The following is a 17824-nucleotide window of genomic DNA, read 5'->3' on the forward strand; positions in this document are numbered from 1 at the left end:
TGGAATATGGTGGTAATGGTGAGGTGATGCTATTAGTTCACCGAACCAAGGGAATGTAAGCAGGAGAGGGGGTGAGAAGCTGAAGTCGTATGATAAAGGCAATGGTATGTATCAGAGCTTGCTTCCACAATGTGAAGGGCAATACCTCATTAACTCCTTTTGTGTCTCGCACAGATCCCAGCAGCAGTTTCTCACCTCCCTGGGCCAGCTGATCCCTCGAGCATCAGGAAGAGGAAGAGATAGAAACATGGAAACATAGAAACTAGGAGCAGGAGTAGGCCGTTCGACCCTTCAAGCCTGCTCTGCCATTCATTATGATCATGGCTGATCATCCAACTCAATAGCCTGCTCCTGCTTTCTCCCCATACCCTTTGATCCCTTTCACCCCAAGAGCTATATCTAACTCCCTCTTGAAAACATACAATGTTTTGGCCTCAACTACTTTCTGTGGTAGTGAATTCCACAGGCTCACCACTCTCTGGGTGAAGAAATTTCTCCTCATCTCAGTCCTAAATAGTCCACCCCATATCCTAAGACTGTGACCCCTGGTTCTGGACTCCCCCACCATCGGGAACATCCTTCCTGCATCTACCCTGTCTAGTCCTGTTAGAATTTTATAGGTTTCTATGAGATCCCCCCTCATTCTTCTGAACTCCAGCGAATATAATCCTAACCGACTCAATCTCTCCTCATATGTCAGTCCCGCCATCCCAGGATTCAGTCTGGTAAACCTTCGCTGCACTCCCTCTATGGCAAGAACATCCTTCCTCAGATAAGGAGACCAAAACTGCACACAATATTCCAGGTGTGGTCTCACCAAGGCCCTGTACAATTGCAGCAAAACATCCCTGCTCCTGTACTCGAATCCTCTGGCTATGAATAGCCAGAGTCACATCTGACTATCCCACACTCCGTTAACACAGATCCTAGCACATCAGGAGGGTGTAGCACTCATGTAGAATCAGTAGCATGATGAAGGGCACTGCAGCAGAATACAGGAGGAGATGTTAGAGTCAGAGGCATCTGTGTGCAGTCCCCCTGCCAGTGGGCAGGAATGTGGAGCCTCAGGAGTCACCTTTTGGGGCACAGTATTTAGATAATCAGCAGCAGATATGTGGACACCTGGCGGAGTTTCCCAAAGCAGTGTGAGCTCATACACTGCGAGTGGGAGAGTCCATCGCGATGATGAGCTCCACCTTGTCTCAGGGGCTCAACCACATGAGCTCCAACCATGAAAGAATGGTCAATCTCGTGGAGAGTCACATGCAGCAGCACACTTGGAGTGGATGCATGAGCAGCGTAGCTCTCTGTAAAGGGTACAAGTCTCACTCAGTAACCTGGATCAGTCCACTCAGAGAATGAGCACTGATATCATGGAATACATGAGAAGCTGTGTTCCCTTAACAGGACAGTCGCACTGGTGGCAACATGATTGCTGGAATGGACGATTGCTGTGTACCAGCAGCCAGCTCCACTGTACCACCTGAAGGCCAGCCTAGGGCTGTGAAGGTTAGTGAGGAGAATGAAGATTCTGAGAGCATCTTAGCACCCACATCTTCCAACTTCCCAGCCCCTCCACCAAAGCCCTAGTCTGCTCCACAGTTACAGTGGCAATAGCTGGTCCTGCAGAAATGCAGAGGCCGCAGTCTGACCCCCAATGGGTCCCTGCATGACCAGATCGGCCACCACACTCTTCAATGCCACATAGAACAAGAGGTAAGCAGCCTGCCTCCACCTTCCCTGAGGCAAACCGAGGTGGGGCATAGAACATTCACTCGCCTCAATCACTAATGGGTTCACCATGGTAACACTATCATTTTGTACATTTCAAAATTACTTTTTAAAACTATCAAAAATGTCACAGTCTACTTTTTCACACTAAAACCATCAATGAGAATGTTAACAGAATGAAGGGAGTCCTTACCAGTGGCACTGAAGACTGCATGTTGCAGTCTATCTCGCATTGCCGCCATCAGGGCCAAGGGCGTGCCCATGCATGTCCGGCAGTGGAAGGCTGTTTCCTTCTCCAGTCCTTCAGATAAGGTGGTTGTACACCAATGGCTGCAGATTGAGATGCCTCTTGCGGCATTTCTTGTCTCTCAATGATTGACTTCAAGGGAGGATCGATGATCAGACTCAAAGGTCAAATGGAGTTTATCAGGTGCACTTCAAGCATGAGTGATGTGTTTCGACATCCACACATGAGCATCACACTGTCACCTCAGTGGATGCTCCGCATGTCAAGATGCCATGTATGCACCAAGGACGCATACTTGTGTGGTCTCCCCACTACATTGGAAGCCTTTGTCTTCCACGTGGTAGAGGCTGAGGTTTCTAAGGGAGCTGAAGCTTCTGGCTGCATTACATGATGCAGATGTTGCACACTTCAGGATGCTGGTGGCGGATGGATAATGTGGAAGGTAATTAAAGGAGTTGTTCTAACACAGTTGTGGCCTCACCCTGCAGAATATGCATTAGCTGCAATACTGTTAGCACATACAATTATAACTGTAGGCTTTAGGTGCAAAGTCCTACTTCCTACTGGCACTCTCAGATAGTGAGCATGTTTGAGTAAGCACAGGATGGCATCTTTGCTGGCTCACTGGCAGCCACTAACAGGTATCTGAATAGTTCATGTTGTGAAGGACGTCTCAAAGTGTGTTTGTGCACTATGTTCAGCCAAGGGTAATGTTGGTCATTGTTGCAGCCATGTTTATTGCAGTGACTTCAATTATATGCTGTTTGTTTTCTCTCTTGTTATGTATGGCCATTACCACACTATCCCTCCTCCTCCATGTCAGATCTACGAGCCTGGACAGGGGCCTCCTCCTCTTGCTTCTTATCATTGTCCTCCTCAGATGGTGTAGCTCTGGGCCCGATTTCTGTCCCCTCTATTTGCAGGCCCCTCCGCCACGCCATATTATGCAGCATGCGTACAGTACTATTATTCAGGAGACCCTTGCAGGGGAATACTGTAGAGCTCCTCCTGAGTGGTCAGGGCATCTGATGCACAAATTTGAGAATGCCTATGGGACTGCGGGTCGAGACACAGATTCTATTATAATTCCACCAGGGCTCTGTTTGCGGCTGCCCAAAGGGGGTCGTCAGTCACCTCCTAATGGGGTACCCCTTGTCCCCAAGAAGCCAACCACAGACCTCTGTCAGTGTTTGAAAACAATGTTTGAATTCCTCAGGATGAATGAGTCTCGGCAGCTTCCAGGTTACCATGAACAGACGTGCAAGAAAGCCTTGGTGTGGTCACACACCACCTGCACATTCAGGGAGTGAAAGGATTTCCTGTTCACAAAGGTATCAGGTTGATGACTTGGTGCCCTTATGGCAATGTGAATGCAATCGATAGCCCCCTGTACCTGAGGGAAGCCTTCTAATTCTGCAAACCCCTTGGCCCTCTGTGTCTGAGATGCCACATCCGTTGGGAAGCTTATGTGCTTCTCCACCCGAGTAAAGAGGGTGTTTGTGACTGCCTTGATGCAGTTGTGTGCAGCTGATTGTTAGATGCTGCAGAGGTCAGAGGTCTCCTGCTGAGCCCTGGAAAGAGCTAGTTGCATAAAGATTCAGAGCCACTGTGATCTTGAGAGCCACTGGCAGGGAATGAGGATTGACTGACTGTGGCTCAAGATCTTGTTGGACCATGGCACTTATCTTGGTGACCAATTCCTGGGTTAATCTGAACCACCTTCTGCATTAGTTCTCAATCATATTGAGATATGACCTCTGCAGTCAGTATCTCAGTGTAAAACCTAGTTGTCCTCCCCCTCCTCTTCCCTGAAGCACACTGGGAACAGCCACAGACTCCACCCTCCAACTCCCTTGGGAGTCAGCCACACACCTGTGATTGAATTTGTTGAAGTTCCCTGATACTTGGTGAAACTTTTTAAAGCTCTCCAGAAGGGTACCTGACCTCTTCAAAAGGGTACATGACCTCTCTAAAAGGGCGCCTGACCTCTCTAAAAGGGTGCATGATCTCTCCAAAAGGTACCCGACCTCTCCAAAAGAGTACCAGAGCTCTATAAAAGGGTACCTGACCTCTCTAAAAGGGTACTTGACCTCTCCAAAGAACTCTGGTAAGTTTGGACCTTCTCCTGAAAAGTATAAAAGCCCACAAATTGTATTTCAGAAACACAGGTTACCAAAATTGCATCCAGCAGAAGGCAGCTGCACTTTTCAATGTGCACCTGCCTCCGTGAACTGTGCATGTCCAAAGTACGTCCCACCCCCCTTCCCCACCCAGCGAAAATGGTGGGTGCCGGCTTCAGGAGCAGGAATTTCGAAGCCAGGGCTAAGATGTCCTCATGCAAATTCGGGCCTTAATGTGTCTCAGTTCCTAAACGTTTCTCTAAAAGGGCAATTAATATAACTCAGAACTATTTAAATCCAGCACTGAAAATGTTCTTTAGCATAAAGCATTGCAAACAACTGTCATCTTCAGTTTAACATGTGTTACAAAAGGAGCAATTGTTCTCTCAAATGTTCTAACTCAGTGAGCTCTAAATAAACAAATGTTTAATTCAAGCATCACTCTATCAAAGGAAAGTTTCATGTATGCTCCCATTCATACCAAGTATAGAAAATTCCCGAGCTCAATCTTGTTAAAGAAGTCCACTTCATACTCCCTATTCACTGTCAATGCTCAGTAGGCCTTAATTTCAGTTAGTAATCCATTACATTCACAAAATAGCAATCCTGTCATCAGCTCAACATGACGACTGTAGTAAATGCTTTTGGCCCTTGTTTCCCATTGCAGTGTGACCACTGATGGCAGCACTAACACTGTTGAAGGTAGCCAAAAAATCTTGCCCACTGGTGGGATGAGTGGCTGCAGAGGCCATTCACTATGTTGTCAGACATTCTTGAGCTACTGAGAAACCAACAGGCGTAAGTTTGGAGCTATGAATTTAAAACAACTGCTCCTCATATGGGCCAGAATTTTGCACCCCACAGGCAGGCACGCTCCCAACCCGAAAGTACATGAATAGCGCGAGATGACATCAGGCAAGCGCAGTTGCACGATATTTCGATCTGCGGGCGCACATAGCAGTTGGAAGCGTGCCCGCTGACACTTAAGCCAATTAATGATGCAATCAACAGCAATTTTAGGTGGCCCGTCCACATTTACAGTTGCCGGACAGGCCATTCTCCCAGGCGGCATTCACATTTTTGCTCAAACCTCGATCAAGGACGAGGTGAAATCTCCGTGGGAAAATTAAATAAAAGGAGATATCTGGGGACTGTTTTTTTTATGAGGTGCTTTCAGGTGCTTGATTCAGTGCTGCATGAACATATTTTGCAGCATTTTTGGTGTTTCCTTTATTCTGTGGAAGTCTGCAGCTCCCGAGGGAGCTCACTAGAAGTGCTCACCAGCACCCTCAGTTAGGTTAGCACCCGCCCTCTTCCCGCCCTCATCCGGGCAGCATTCCAGCGTGCGCTTCACGCTGGCTGGCCAATTAACGACCAGCGTGAAATGGCATTCGGGGGCCGATTGTGGCCGGAGGCCCATTTCCCATCCACTTTGGGCCCGCAGATCTGTTTTTCTAATGTTGATTGAGGGATAAATATAGGCCAGGACAACAGGAATAACTAAAAAACTATCCTGCAAAATAACACCAGGGGGTCTTTTGCGTCCACCTGAGAAGATAGAGAGGGCCTCAGTTTAATGTCTTATCCAAAAGATGGGACCTCTGACAGTGCAGCACAGCCTTGGTACTGCACTGGAGTGTCACCTTGATTTATGCGTCCCAGTCCTAAGGCGCTACTCAAAGAGGAGCAGAGAGTTCTCCTGGTGCTCTGTCTCCTTCCTTCAACAAACACCCTCAAAAGAACAGATTAAGTGGCCATTCTTGTAATGTCCTGCTTTCTATTTTCAAACTGGCTGATGTGTTTGCCCACTTAATTTATCAAATCTGACAAGTGAGGGAAAAAGTGCTATTCTGGTCTTTTACAAGACAAGAAATGGTGCAAGAGGGAACGAGAGACAATGAGTCCTGAGAGCTGAGATCTAGCAGCATTAATTAGGTGAGCAGGTAGGTGATTGATTGGTGAGGTTTAAAATTTCTCTTTTGCTCTAAATTAAGATTATAGGTTAAACTAGGAATGAGAGATATGAGTACTATATTAAAATTCTAACTTAGCTAGTTAAACTAATTAAATAACTACAAATAATTGTTGAGTGATATTTCAAAACTTGAAATTATATCCAATTAAATAAAATACAATAGAGATGGCAGGGTTGTGGAAGTGTTGCAATTGTAGCACGTGGGAGCTGGTGGACTCCAGTGTGACCCACAGCAATCACATCTGTAATGCATACCTGCAGCTTGAGGAACTTTGACTCAGAATTGATGAGCTGGAGTCTGAGCTTTGGACACTGTCATGCATCAGGGAGAGAGGACATTACCTGGCAACTTTGTTACAGGAGGCAGTCACAGCCCTTAGGTTAAATGCTTCACATTTGGTCTGTGGTCAGAGACATGAGACAGGTATGGGGATCCGAAAGGTAGCACTGAAGGAGTTTCAGCCTTTGCACTTGTCCAACAGGTTCGAGGTTCTTGCAATCTGGCCAGGAACCTGGAGTTGGAGGGCAAGAATCCAGGTGTCATGGGCCATGTGGGTACCAAAAACATAGGTAGGACTAAGAAATAGGTTCTGCTAAAGAAGTATGAGCAGCTAGGGGCTAACTTAAAAAGCAGAATGACAAAGGTAATAATTTCTAGATTACAACTTGAGCCATGAGCAAACTGGCTAAGGTCAGGGAGTTGAATGCATGGTTTAAAGGTTGGTGTGGGAGAATTGGGTTTCAAATCACTGTGCACTGGCAACAATACTGAGAAAAGAAGGAGCTGTTCTATTGGGATGGATTTCATTAAAACTGTGCTGGGACCAGCATCCTGCCAAATTAAATAACTGGGGCTATAGAGAGGGCTTTAAACTAAGTATTGAGGTGGGAGGGGTGGGGGCAAGAATTCAGGTGAAAGGTAATATAGAAAGCTAAAGAGAAAGAACAAGACAATAGTGCTGGGTAGTGATAGTCAGAATGTAACAAGAAAGGACAGAAAGTGCAAACATAAGAGCTCAACAGTTAATAGGGTCAGAGTAGGGAAAATTGGTAAAAAGACAGAATTAAAGGCTTTTTAAAAATTCATTCACGGAATGTGGGCTTCGCTGGCTGGGCCAGCATTTATTGCCCATCCCTAGTTGCCCTTGAGAAGGTGGTGGTGAGCTGCCTTCTTGAACCGCTGCAGCCCATGTGGTGTAGGTACACCCACAGTGCTGTTAGGCAGGGAGTTCCAGGATTTTGACCCATTGACAGTGAAGGAACGGCCATATATTTTCAAGTCAGGATGGTGAGTGACTTGGAGGGGATCTTCCAGATGGTGGTGTTCCTACCTATCTTCTGCCCTTGCCCTTCTAGGTGGTAGTGGTCATGGGTTTGGAAGGTGCTGTCTAAGAAGCCTTAGTGAATTCCTGCAATGTATCTTGTAGATGATACATGCTGCTGCTACTGTGCGTCGGTGGTGGAGGGAGGGAACGTTTGTAGATGTAGTGCCAATCAAGCGGACTGCTTTGTCCTGGATGGTGTCCAGCTTCTTCAGTGTTGGGGGAGCTGCACTCATCCAGGCAAGTGGGGAGTGTTCCATCACACTCCTGACTTGTGCCTTGTAGATGGTGGACAAGCTTTGGGGGGTCAGGAGGTGAGTTACTCATCACACGATTCCTAGCCTCTGACCTGCTCTTGTAGCCACAGTAATTATATGGCTAGTTCAGTTCAGTTTCTGGTCAATGGTAACCCCCAGGATGTTGAGTGGGGGATTCAGTGATGGTAATGCCATTGAATCTCAATGGGCGATGGTTGGATTCTCTCTTGTTGGAGATGGTCATTGCCTGACACTTTTATGGTATGAATGTTACTTGCTACTTGTCAGCCCAAGCCTGGATATTGTCCAAGTCTTGCTGCATTTGGACATGGACTGCTTCAGTATCTGAGGAATCGCGAATGGTACTGAATATCATTCAATCATCAGCCAACATCCTCACTTCTGATCTTATGATGGAAGGAAGGTCATTGATGAAGCAGCTGAAGATGGTTGGGCCGAGGACACTACCCTGAGGAATTCCTGCAGCCACGTCCTGGAACTGAGATGACTGACCTCCAACAACCACAACGATCTTCCTTTGTGCTAGGTATGACTCCAACCAGCGGAGAGTTTTCCCCCTGATCCCCATTGACTGCAGATTTGTTAGGGCTCCTTGATGCCACACTCAGTCAAATGCTGCCTTGATGTTAAGGGAAGTCACTCTCATCTCACCTCAGGAGTTCAGCTCTTTTGTCCATGTTTGAACCAAGGCTGGAATGATGTCAGAAGCTGAGTGGCCCTGGCGGAACCCAAACTTGGCATCAACGAGCAGGTTATTGCTAAGCAAGTGCCGCTTGATAGCACTGCTGATGATCCCTTCCGTTACTTTACTGATGATGGAGAGTAGACTGATGGGGTGGTAATTGGCCAGGTTGGATTTGTCCTGCTTTTTTGTGTACAGGACATACCTGGGCAATTTTTCACATAGCCAGGTAGATGCCAGTGTAGCTGTGCTGGAACAACTTGGCTAGGGGTGCAGCAAGTTCTGGAGCACAAGTCTTCAGTACTATTGCCAAAATATTGTCAGGGCCCATAGCCTTTGCAGTATCCAGTTCCTTCAGCCGTTTCTTGATATCACGTGGAGTGAATCGAATTGGCTGAAGACTGGCAACTGTGATGCTGGGGAGGGCGGTATGTGGTAATCAGCAGGAGGTTTCCTTGCCCATGTTTGCCTACTCTGACTTATTTGCTGGTGCACTCTTGTATTTGTATTTTCTGTTCCTTCCTGCCACAATCTGGTTATCATTACCCCTATCCTTACCCTGACCTATTTCCTTACCCTTTCTCTTTAACTTTCCAATTCTCCCCTCACATGAGCCTTCCACTCCACTATTTAGTTTGAAGCCCTCTCTACAGCTCTAATTATACAATTCGCCAGGGCTCTGGTCCCAGTGCAGTTCAGGTGAAGGCCGCCCCAACTGTATAACTCCCTCTTTCCCCTGGTGCCAGTGCCCTATGAATTGAAACCCATTTCTCCCACACCAATCTTTGAGCCATGCATTCAACTCTCTGATCTTATTTACATAATGCCAATTTGCTCGTGGCTCAGTTAGTGATCCAGAGATTATTATCTTTGTGCTTCTGCTTTTTAATTTAGCCCCTAGCTGCTCATACTCCCTTAGCAGAACCTTTTCCTTAGTTCTACCTTTGTCGTTGGGTAACCATGTGGAGCAAAACAATTGGGCCCTTCCCCTCCCACTCTAAGTTCCAAGCTTAAACTAGTGCCCCCATAAATGGCACAGGTGCCTTATGGAAGTATTTCTGATCTTTGAAATTGGGATGGGGTCAAAGCCAGGCCAGACTGCTGTCCAGAAATCCTGTTCTGTCATGCCTCCAAAAAAGGAGCAATGCTCAAGGAACTTCAATCTCTGATAACTCTACATGTATGACATATCAATGGCAAAGTAATATTGCAATATACTGTCAATTTCTTTGAAAAGTAGAGTTGCTAGTAATGACGTGTAGAAGTTGCATTGAATACACTTCATACGTAAAGTTTACTGTTATTTCAGTATATAGGTCTTCAGCTTCTTTTCTCAGCTACCAACTCTTTCCTTAATTCCCTCTTCGCTGTCCCTTCACTCTCAGCTCCAACAAGTGTGAGAAGCTCATGGACTACTCTGTCACCAAGAGTGAGATAATCTGTTCAGCTGCATTTACTGCATTTCCCTATCACCTGTCCACCAAGGAAAACTTCCCTCAAAGGCTCTCCACTGGTCTAGCTTTGAACTCATATCTTTATCTAATTGCTCTCCAATCCTCCTTCATGGCCTCTCTGATCATCCTATCCATGACAGTTATTGCCTGCACCCTTGACCCCATTCCCTTCCTGGTCTCCGTGCTAGCTAACATTGTAAATGGCTCTCTTGCCTCAGGTACTGTCCCCTCCCTTTCAAACCAATCATCATCTCTCTCCTGAGAAAAAAGACATTCACAGCCCTGCTGTCCTTGCAGATAACCAACCTCCCTTTCTTTTCAAAAACCTTAGAATATGTTACCTAAATCTGTGCTGTTCTTTCCAGCAGCTGCATATTTAAATCTCTTCCATTGGGCTTTTGCATTGCCACAGCAGTGCAATGGCCCTAATCAGTGTATGTGGTGCACTATCTCTCCTTGTCTTTACAAATTCTCTGCTGCCTTTGACACATATCATCATCCTTCTCCAACACCTTGGCCGTTGTCCAGGTCAGTGAGACTTGTTACGATCTGGTTAGACACCAGTAACTTTTTGTTTAAAGTAGACAAAGTTTGAAATCCCAGGCACCCACTAAGAGAATTAAGCCGCAAGATCCCATGGTTTCAAACAAACTAAATAAACTTTACTATACAAAGTCAGAAAAGTAAAACAATTTACAACATCTATACCCATTCCCCTCCCTTCCAGAACCATGATAGGGTTCCCCTTGTCCTCATTTTCCACCCCACCAGCCTCCCTATTCCATTTCCAACATGGTGCCACCACCAAACACATCTTCCGCTTTTTTCCCTTGTCAGCATTCCGAAGGGACCATTCTTTCTGTGACACGCTGGTCCACTCCTCGATCATCCCCAACAACTCATCCCTTCCCATGGCAACTTCCCATGCAATTGCAGGAGGTGTAACACCTGCCCTTTCACCTCCTCCCTCCTCACTGTCCAAGGCCCCAAATACTCTTTCCAAGTGAAGCAGCAACTTAATTGTACTTCTTTCAATTTAGTCTACAGTATTCGCTGCTCACAATGTGGTGGTCTCTAAATTGCGGACACTAAACACAGACCAGGAGACCACTTTGCAGAACACCTTTGCTCAGTCTGCAAGCATGACCCTGACCTTCCTTGCTCTTGCTCTCACACTCACGTTTCTGTCCACGGCCTGCAAAAATGTTCCAGTGAAGCCCAGGGCAAGCTGGAGGAACAGCACCTCATTTTCCAATTCGGTACTTTACAGCCTTCTGGGCTCAACACTGAAGTTCAACAACTTCAGACCATGAACTCTGTCCTCCATTTTGATTCTTTTCCCCCCAAGTGTCAATCTGTATCTTGTTCATGTTTTCACTTTCAGACAGTACTGACCTTTATTCTGCTATTAGCACCAGCTATGGACCAAAGTTTTAGTCTTTCATACTAGCATTACGACTTGCTTTGTCTTGTGTTCCATGAAATATTTGTCATTTAATCTCTCCTGCCCTCTAACCTATCCCTGACCTATTTTGCTTCAACTGGCTCTCCCCACTTTTTCAACAACCATCACATTTAAAACCCATCACATTTCCACCTCTCCCCAGTTCATATTGAACTTAAAACATTAACTCTATTTCTCTCTCCACAGATTCTGACAGACCTGCTGATCTTTTCCAGCATTTTCTGTTTTTGTTACAATATCTATCTATCTCATACTCTAACACTCAGAATTAACATGAGGAAAATATGAATTAACAGGCAAACTGTGCTCGAACGCCCCACACTAGACATTAAATGGCAGATGCGACCAAGATAGAGCCCATGGATTTCTCAGCAACCCACCCAGATGTCAGTGTCCACTGTGAGCTACACAATCTTGTTAAAACTCTGTCTCCCTCACAAGGGATTTCAAGTCTTCACTTTCAAAGATCTAGACTTTGAGTTCCCTCCAAATGTCCCTCCAACTCAGACTGCCTCAATCACTGCTGAGCTCCTGGTGGTTTAATCTTTTCTCCTGAGACTATATCCCACTGGCTTCCCGAGGCTCCTCTCCAGCAACAACCCATGGGCACAAGTCCAGCTCTTCAACCACATTGCGCAGAACACCACTGCTCCAAAGGGTTATCTTTGCCCCAACGACCCACAGCATGGAGTCACCAACCTTCTGCTGCCTTTTCAGCTCTACAGGGCTTCTCCAAGCCCTCACTGCCTGGAGCCTGCCAACAGCAGCACTTATGCTCACTGGAGCCTCTTTCCTTGCTCCTCTCGCCAGTGATTTCTCTCCCCAGTGGTCTCCTCCCGGTCATCTCCTCCCAGTGGTCTTTCTCCCTGGGGCCTCCCTCACTGGGCCCTCTCACTCGGTTCTGGTCCTCCATCACAGACCCTCTCATTATGGTATCAAGACTGGGTCCCATGATTGTTGTTTTGCGCCATGCAGGCACACTCAGAGGTCCCAGATGGCCAAGCCATTTAACTGAATAGACAAAACAAGACAGAGCATGCACAACCTGTCACCCTGCTGTGCTCCACGCATGCCCGGGATTCTTCAGCCTGCCAAGTAATAGACTCCTCAGCCTCTCCCCGGAACCAGGTAAGTCCCCATTTCTTAACACAATTTTTCCTTGGGGAAAAGAAGGCTTCAGCATATTAAAGGTTTCTTTATAATGGCTTTGAAAATATATTTTTTATCCTCTTAAACCTCTAAGAAATAGCTTATTGCATACTGTACAGATAACTTTTTCATTCTTTCCACAATTACATATATCGTATTTACAAAATTATAAAGGCTTAACCCAAACAAAAGCAAGCACGTGACAAGTAGGATTAGCAGGAGTTAAATATCATAGAATGATCATAACTCAGAGCCTGCATTTTTCCTACATCCATTCTTTAACTCTGCAAAGAATGTCTCAGCCAAGTCCATAGTCAAATTATCATCCTCTTGATTATCTGTGGTGGTAATTCCATTTTTAAGTTCATTTTCTAAACTCAAACGGGGTTAGTGCATATTTTGAGTCAAAATGGCTTCTTTGTGTGCCAACAAATCGTCTCTTCTCAGGTCAAAATCTCTTTTGGTTGTTTCAAGGATGTTATTGAGATGCTTTTTTATGTTCACACGAAAGGGCTTGGTATTCCTGTTTGATTGATCTTTAAACATTTTAAAGATCTTTCGATTTTCCTGATCCGATTCCAAACATGTCTTATTAAATTCTTTTCAAGCGATGTCAACTGTCTCCCAATTCTGGATTTTTATTTTTCTTTCCAATACTTTAAGTCTTCTACACAAATCACAAAACACATCATTCCAATCATTTCAGGGTTTAAAAAGGCCTTTTGTTAACTGTCCATTTGCCTGGATTCCTGATGCTGTATCCTGTGTCTCAACACTGACCAGCACTTTTGGTTTGGTGTCAGGTATCATTAACCCTTTAGGGTCACTTTGAGGCCTCAGCCCTTCCCGTTAAAGAACTTGACTTGGCAATTCTGCAGGTCTTTGTATGGGCTCTGTACATTCCATTAATGAGGTTAATACATCAGTTCTTGGCTCAGCTGGATCTCAAATAGGCTCCTTGTTTTTACTCATAGGAACAACTTCAGCACCGTGATACCCCATCCCAGGTTCAGGAAAAACTATTGTACAATATAAAGAATACATTTTTAATTGGTAATTCAGAAACAATTGCAACCACACAAAGTCCCTTTAACAGAGCACAATTTAAATTTACTCTATGCAATGGGAAAGACACACACTTCCCACTTCCCCTGTATCAATACATTTTTATTCAGTATACCTTTTGAAGAAAAGTCTAAATCCTTTGCTAACAATAAACTCTGAGCCGAACCAGTATCGCTAAAGATAACAATCTTTCTAAGCTCATTCTTGGACAAAAATGAAGTGATTTGCCCTTCCAGTATAAACCCCTTTCAATCTTTTGTGGTTTTATCTATTCCCACCGTAAAAACATTAGAAGCAATGGGTTTCTCAAAAGTTTCACTTTCTGGTGCAGCTTTCTCTGTGGAAATTTCTGTCACTTGCATCAGTGCCACTGTTTAAACACCCATTTCCTTTTCTGGCACAACTTTATCTGAAGACTCCTTAAGCATCCATATTACTATCATCAGTTTATCATTCCACTTCCAACAATTACCTTTTAAATTGCAATAAAAGCATACTGATTTCTTTGTATCACTTTTATCCTCTATACTATCATTTTCATTAACTTTTTTTTATTCATTCACAGGATGTGAGCTTTGTTGGTTGGGCCAACATTTATTGCCCATTCCCAGTTGCCCTCGGGAAGGGAGTTCCAGGATTTCGACCCAGTGACAGTGAAGGAACGGCAATAAATTTCCAAGTCAGGATGGTGAGTGACTTGGAGGGGATCTTCCAGGTGGTGGTGTTCCCATCTATCTGCTGCCCTAGTCCTTCTAGATGGTAGTGGTTGTGGGTTTGGAAGGTGCTGCCGAAGGAGCTTTGGTGAATTTCTGCACTGCATCATGTAGGTGGTACACACGGCTGCTACTGTTCGTAGGTGGTGGAGGGAGTGAATGTTTGTAGATGTGGTGCCAATCAAATGGGACTGCTTCTGCCTTCTCCCCATAACTAGACAATTTTTCACTCCTCCAGTTTCCCTGTGGGTTTACAAATGAGATCTACTGCCCCCTAGTTGCTTATGTGATATATCACATCTGCCAAAACCGCCGCTACCCTTACATTAGAAACCTTGAGGTCTTCCAGGTGTAACCTGACAGCTATTGGGATGCTGTTTCAAAATTCTTCCATTATTATTAGCTCTCTCATATTCTCAAAAGTTTGTTCTAACTTCAGAGATTAAAACCACCTGTCAAATAACATTTATTTCTCCCTAGCAAATTTTACTAACATTTTATTCAGTCTTTCCCTCAAAGTCTGCAATTTTAATTGACATGTTTTGGGAACAAGCTCATAAGCACTAAGTTCTGCAGTTTTAACTGCCACAGAATCTGAGGATTGTTCTGCTGAAAGGCCTGAATACATATCCATAGCTTTCCTGACCAAAACAACCTGCAAAATGAAAGTCCATGTGTTCTAGCGAAAAGGGTAAATAGGGTGGTCAACAGGACTTTAAACTAGAAAGTGGGGGAGGGGGGGGTGGAGGGAAGGGTAAAACTCCAAGAAGCATGACTAATGGGAAATAAAGCAGCAGGTTAATGTGTGGGGGGGTGGATTCAACTTCATGGAAAATTATGAAAAAACTGCAAAGAAAGGAGAGCCCCGGAGAGGCTATTAAAGTCTCCAGAACACAAAATAGGACAGAGTGTTTGGAAAGGGCTAGGAATCTAACTTCAAGCACATCAGATAAAGGGATGACAATGAGAAAGGGGATGGGAAATACAGGACTGAAGGTGTTGTATCTGAATGCACACAGTATACGAAATAAGGTAAAGAGCTTGTGGCGCAAATTGAAATTGGCAGGTATGATGTGGTGGGCATTACAGAGACATGGCTGCAAGGGGATCAGGACTGGGAGCTAAATATCCAAGGATATACATCCTATCGAAAAGATAGGCAGATTGGCAGAGGGGGTGGGGTTGCTTTGTTAGTAAGAAATGAAATTAAATCGATAGCAAGAAATGATGTAGGGTCAGATGATGTAGAATCTGTGTGGGTAGAGTTGAGGAACCGCAAAGGTAAAAAAACCATAATGGGAGTTATGTACAGGCCTCTGAACAGTAGTCAGGATGTGGGGCACAAGATACAACAGGAGATAGAAAAGGTGTGTAAGAAAGGCAAGGTTACAGTGATCATGGGGGATTTCAATATGCAGGTAGATTGGGAAAATCAGGTTGGTAGTGGATCCCAAGAAAAGGAATTAGTGGAATGTCTTCGAGATGGCTTTTTGGAGCAGCTTGTGGTGGAGCCCACTAAGGAACAGGCAATTCTAGATTTAGTGATGTGTAATGAGGCAGATTTGATAAGGGAGCTAAAGTGAAGGAACCCTTAGGAGGGAGTGACCATAATATGATAGAATTTACCCTGCAATTTGAGAGGAAAAAGCTGGAATCAGATGTAACGGTATTACAGTTGAATAAAGGCAACTACAGAGGCATGAGGGAGGAGCTGGCCAGAATTGACTGGGAGATGAGCCTAGCAGGAAAGACAGTGGAACAGCAATGGTAGGAGTTTCTGGGAGTAATTTGGGAGACACAGCAAAAATTCATCCCTAGGAAGAAGAAGCATACTAAAGGGAGGACGAGGCAACCATGGCTGACAAGGGAAGTCAGGGACAGCATAAAAGCTAAAGAGAAAGCATACAATGCGGCGAAGAGCAGTGGGAAACCAGGGGATTGGGAAGCCTACAAAGACCAACAGAGGACAACTAAAAAAGAAATAAGGAGGGAGAAGATTAAATATGAGGGTAAACTGGCCAGTAATATAAAAGAAGATTGCAAGAGTTTTTTAGATATATAAAGGGTAAGAGAGAGGCAAAAGTGGACATTGGGCCGCTGGAAAATGATGCTGGAGAAGTAGTAGTGGAGAACAAAGAAATGGCGGAGGAACTGAATAGGTACTTCGCGTCAGTCTTCACAGTGGAAGACACGAGTGACATCCCCAAAGTTCAAGAGAGTCAGGGGGCAGAGGTGAGTATGGTGGCCATTACCAAGGAGAAGGTGCTAGGAAAACTGAAAGGTCTGAAGGTGGATAAATCACCTGGACCAGATGGATTACACCCCAGAGTTCTGAAGGAGATAGCTGAAGAGATAGTGGAGGCGTTAGTGGTGATCTTTCAGGAATCACTGGAGTCAGGGAGGATCCCAGAGGACTGGAAAATCACTAACGCAACCCCCCTGTTTAAGAAGGGAGTGAGGCAAAAGATGGGAAATTACAGGCCGATCAGCTTGACATCGGTCATTGGTAAGATTTTAGAGTCCATTATTAAGGATGAGATTTCAGAACACTTGGAAGTGCATGGTAAAATCGGGCAAAGTCAGCATGGTTTCATCAAGGGGAGGTCATGCCTGACAAATCTGTTAGAATTCTTTGAGGAGGTAACGAGTAGGTTAGACAAAGGAGAGCCAATGGATGTTATCTACTTGGACTTCCAGAAGGCCTTTGACAAGGTGCCGCACAGGAGGCTGCTCAGTAAGATAAGAGCCCATGGTGTTAGAGGCAAGGTATTAGCATGGATAGAAGATTGGCTGTCTGGCAGGAGGCAGAGAGTGGGGATAAGGGGGTCCTTCTCAGGATGGCGGCTGGTGACTAGTGGAGTTCTGCAGGGGTCAGTGTTGGGACCACAACTTTTCACTTTATACATTAATGATCTAGATGAAGGAACTGAGGGCATCCTGGCTAAGTTTGCAGGTGATACAAAGATAGGTGGAGGGACAGGTAGTATTGAGGAGGCGGGGAGGCTGCAGAAGGATTTGGACAGGTTAGGAGAATGAGCAAAGAAGTGGCAGATGGAATACAACGTGGGGAAGTGTGAGGTCATGCACTTTGGTAGGAAGAATAGAGGCATGGACTATTTTCTAAATGGGGAGAGAATTCAGAAATCTGGAGTGCAAAAGGACTTGGGAGTCCTAGTCCAGGATTCTGTTAAGGTTAACTTGCAGGTTGAGTCGGTAGTTAGGAAGGCAAATGCAATGTTGGCATTATTTCAAGAGGACTAGAATATAAAAGCAGAGATGTGCTGCTGAGGCTTGATAAGGCTCTGGTCAGACCACATTTAGAATATTGTGAGCAATTTTGGGCCCCGTATCTCAGGAAGGATGTGCTGGCCCTGGAGAGGGTCCAGAGGAGGTTCACGAGAATGATCCCAGGAATGAAAGGCTTAACATATGAGGAACGTTTGAGGACTCTGGGTCTATACTCGATGGAGTTTAGAAGGATGAGGGGGGATCTGATTGAAACTTACAGAATACTGAGAGGCCTGGATAGAGTGGACGCGGGGAAGATGTTTCCATTAGTAGGAGAGACTAGGACCCGAGGGCACAGCCTCAGAGTAAAGGGAAGACCTTTTAGAACACAGATG

This window comes from Cetorhinus maximus, chromosome 1, assembly GCF_964194155.1.
Source record: "Cetorhinus maximus chromosome 1, sCetMax3.hap1.1, whole genome shotgun sequence".
Lineage (NCBI taxonomy): Eukaryota > Metazoa > Chordata > Chondrichthyes > Lamniformes > Cetorhinidae > Cetorhinus > Cetorhinus maximus.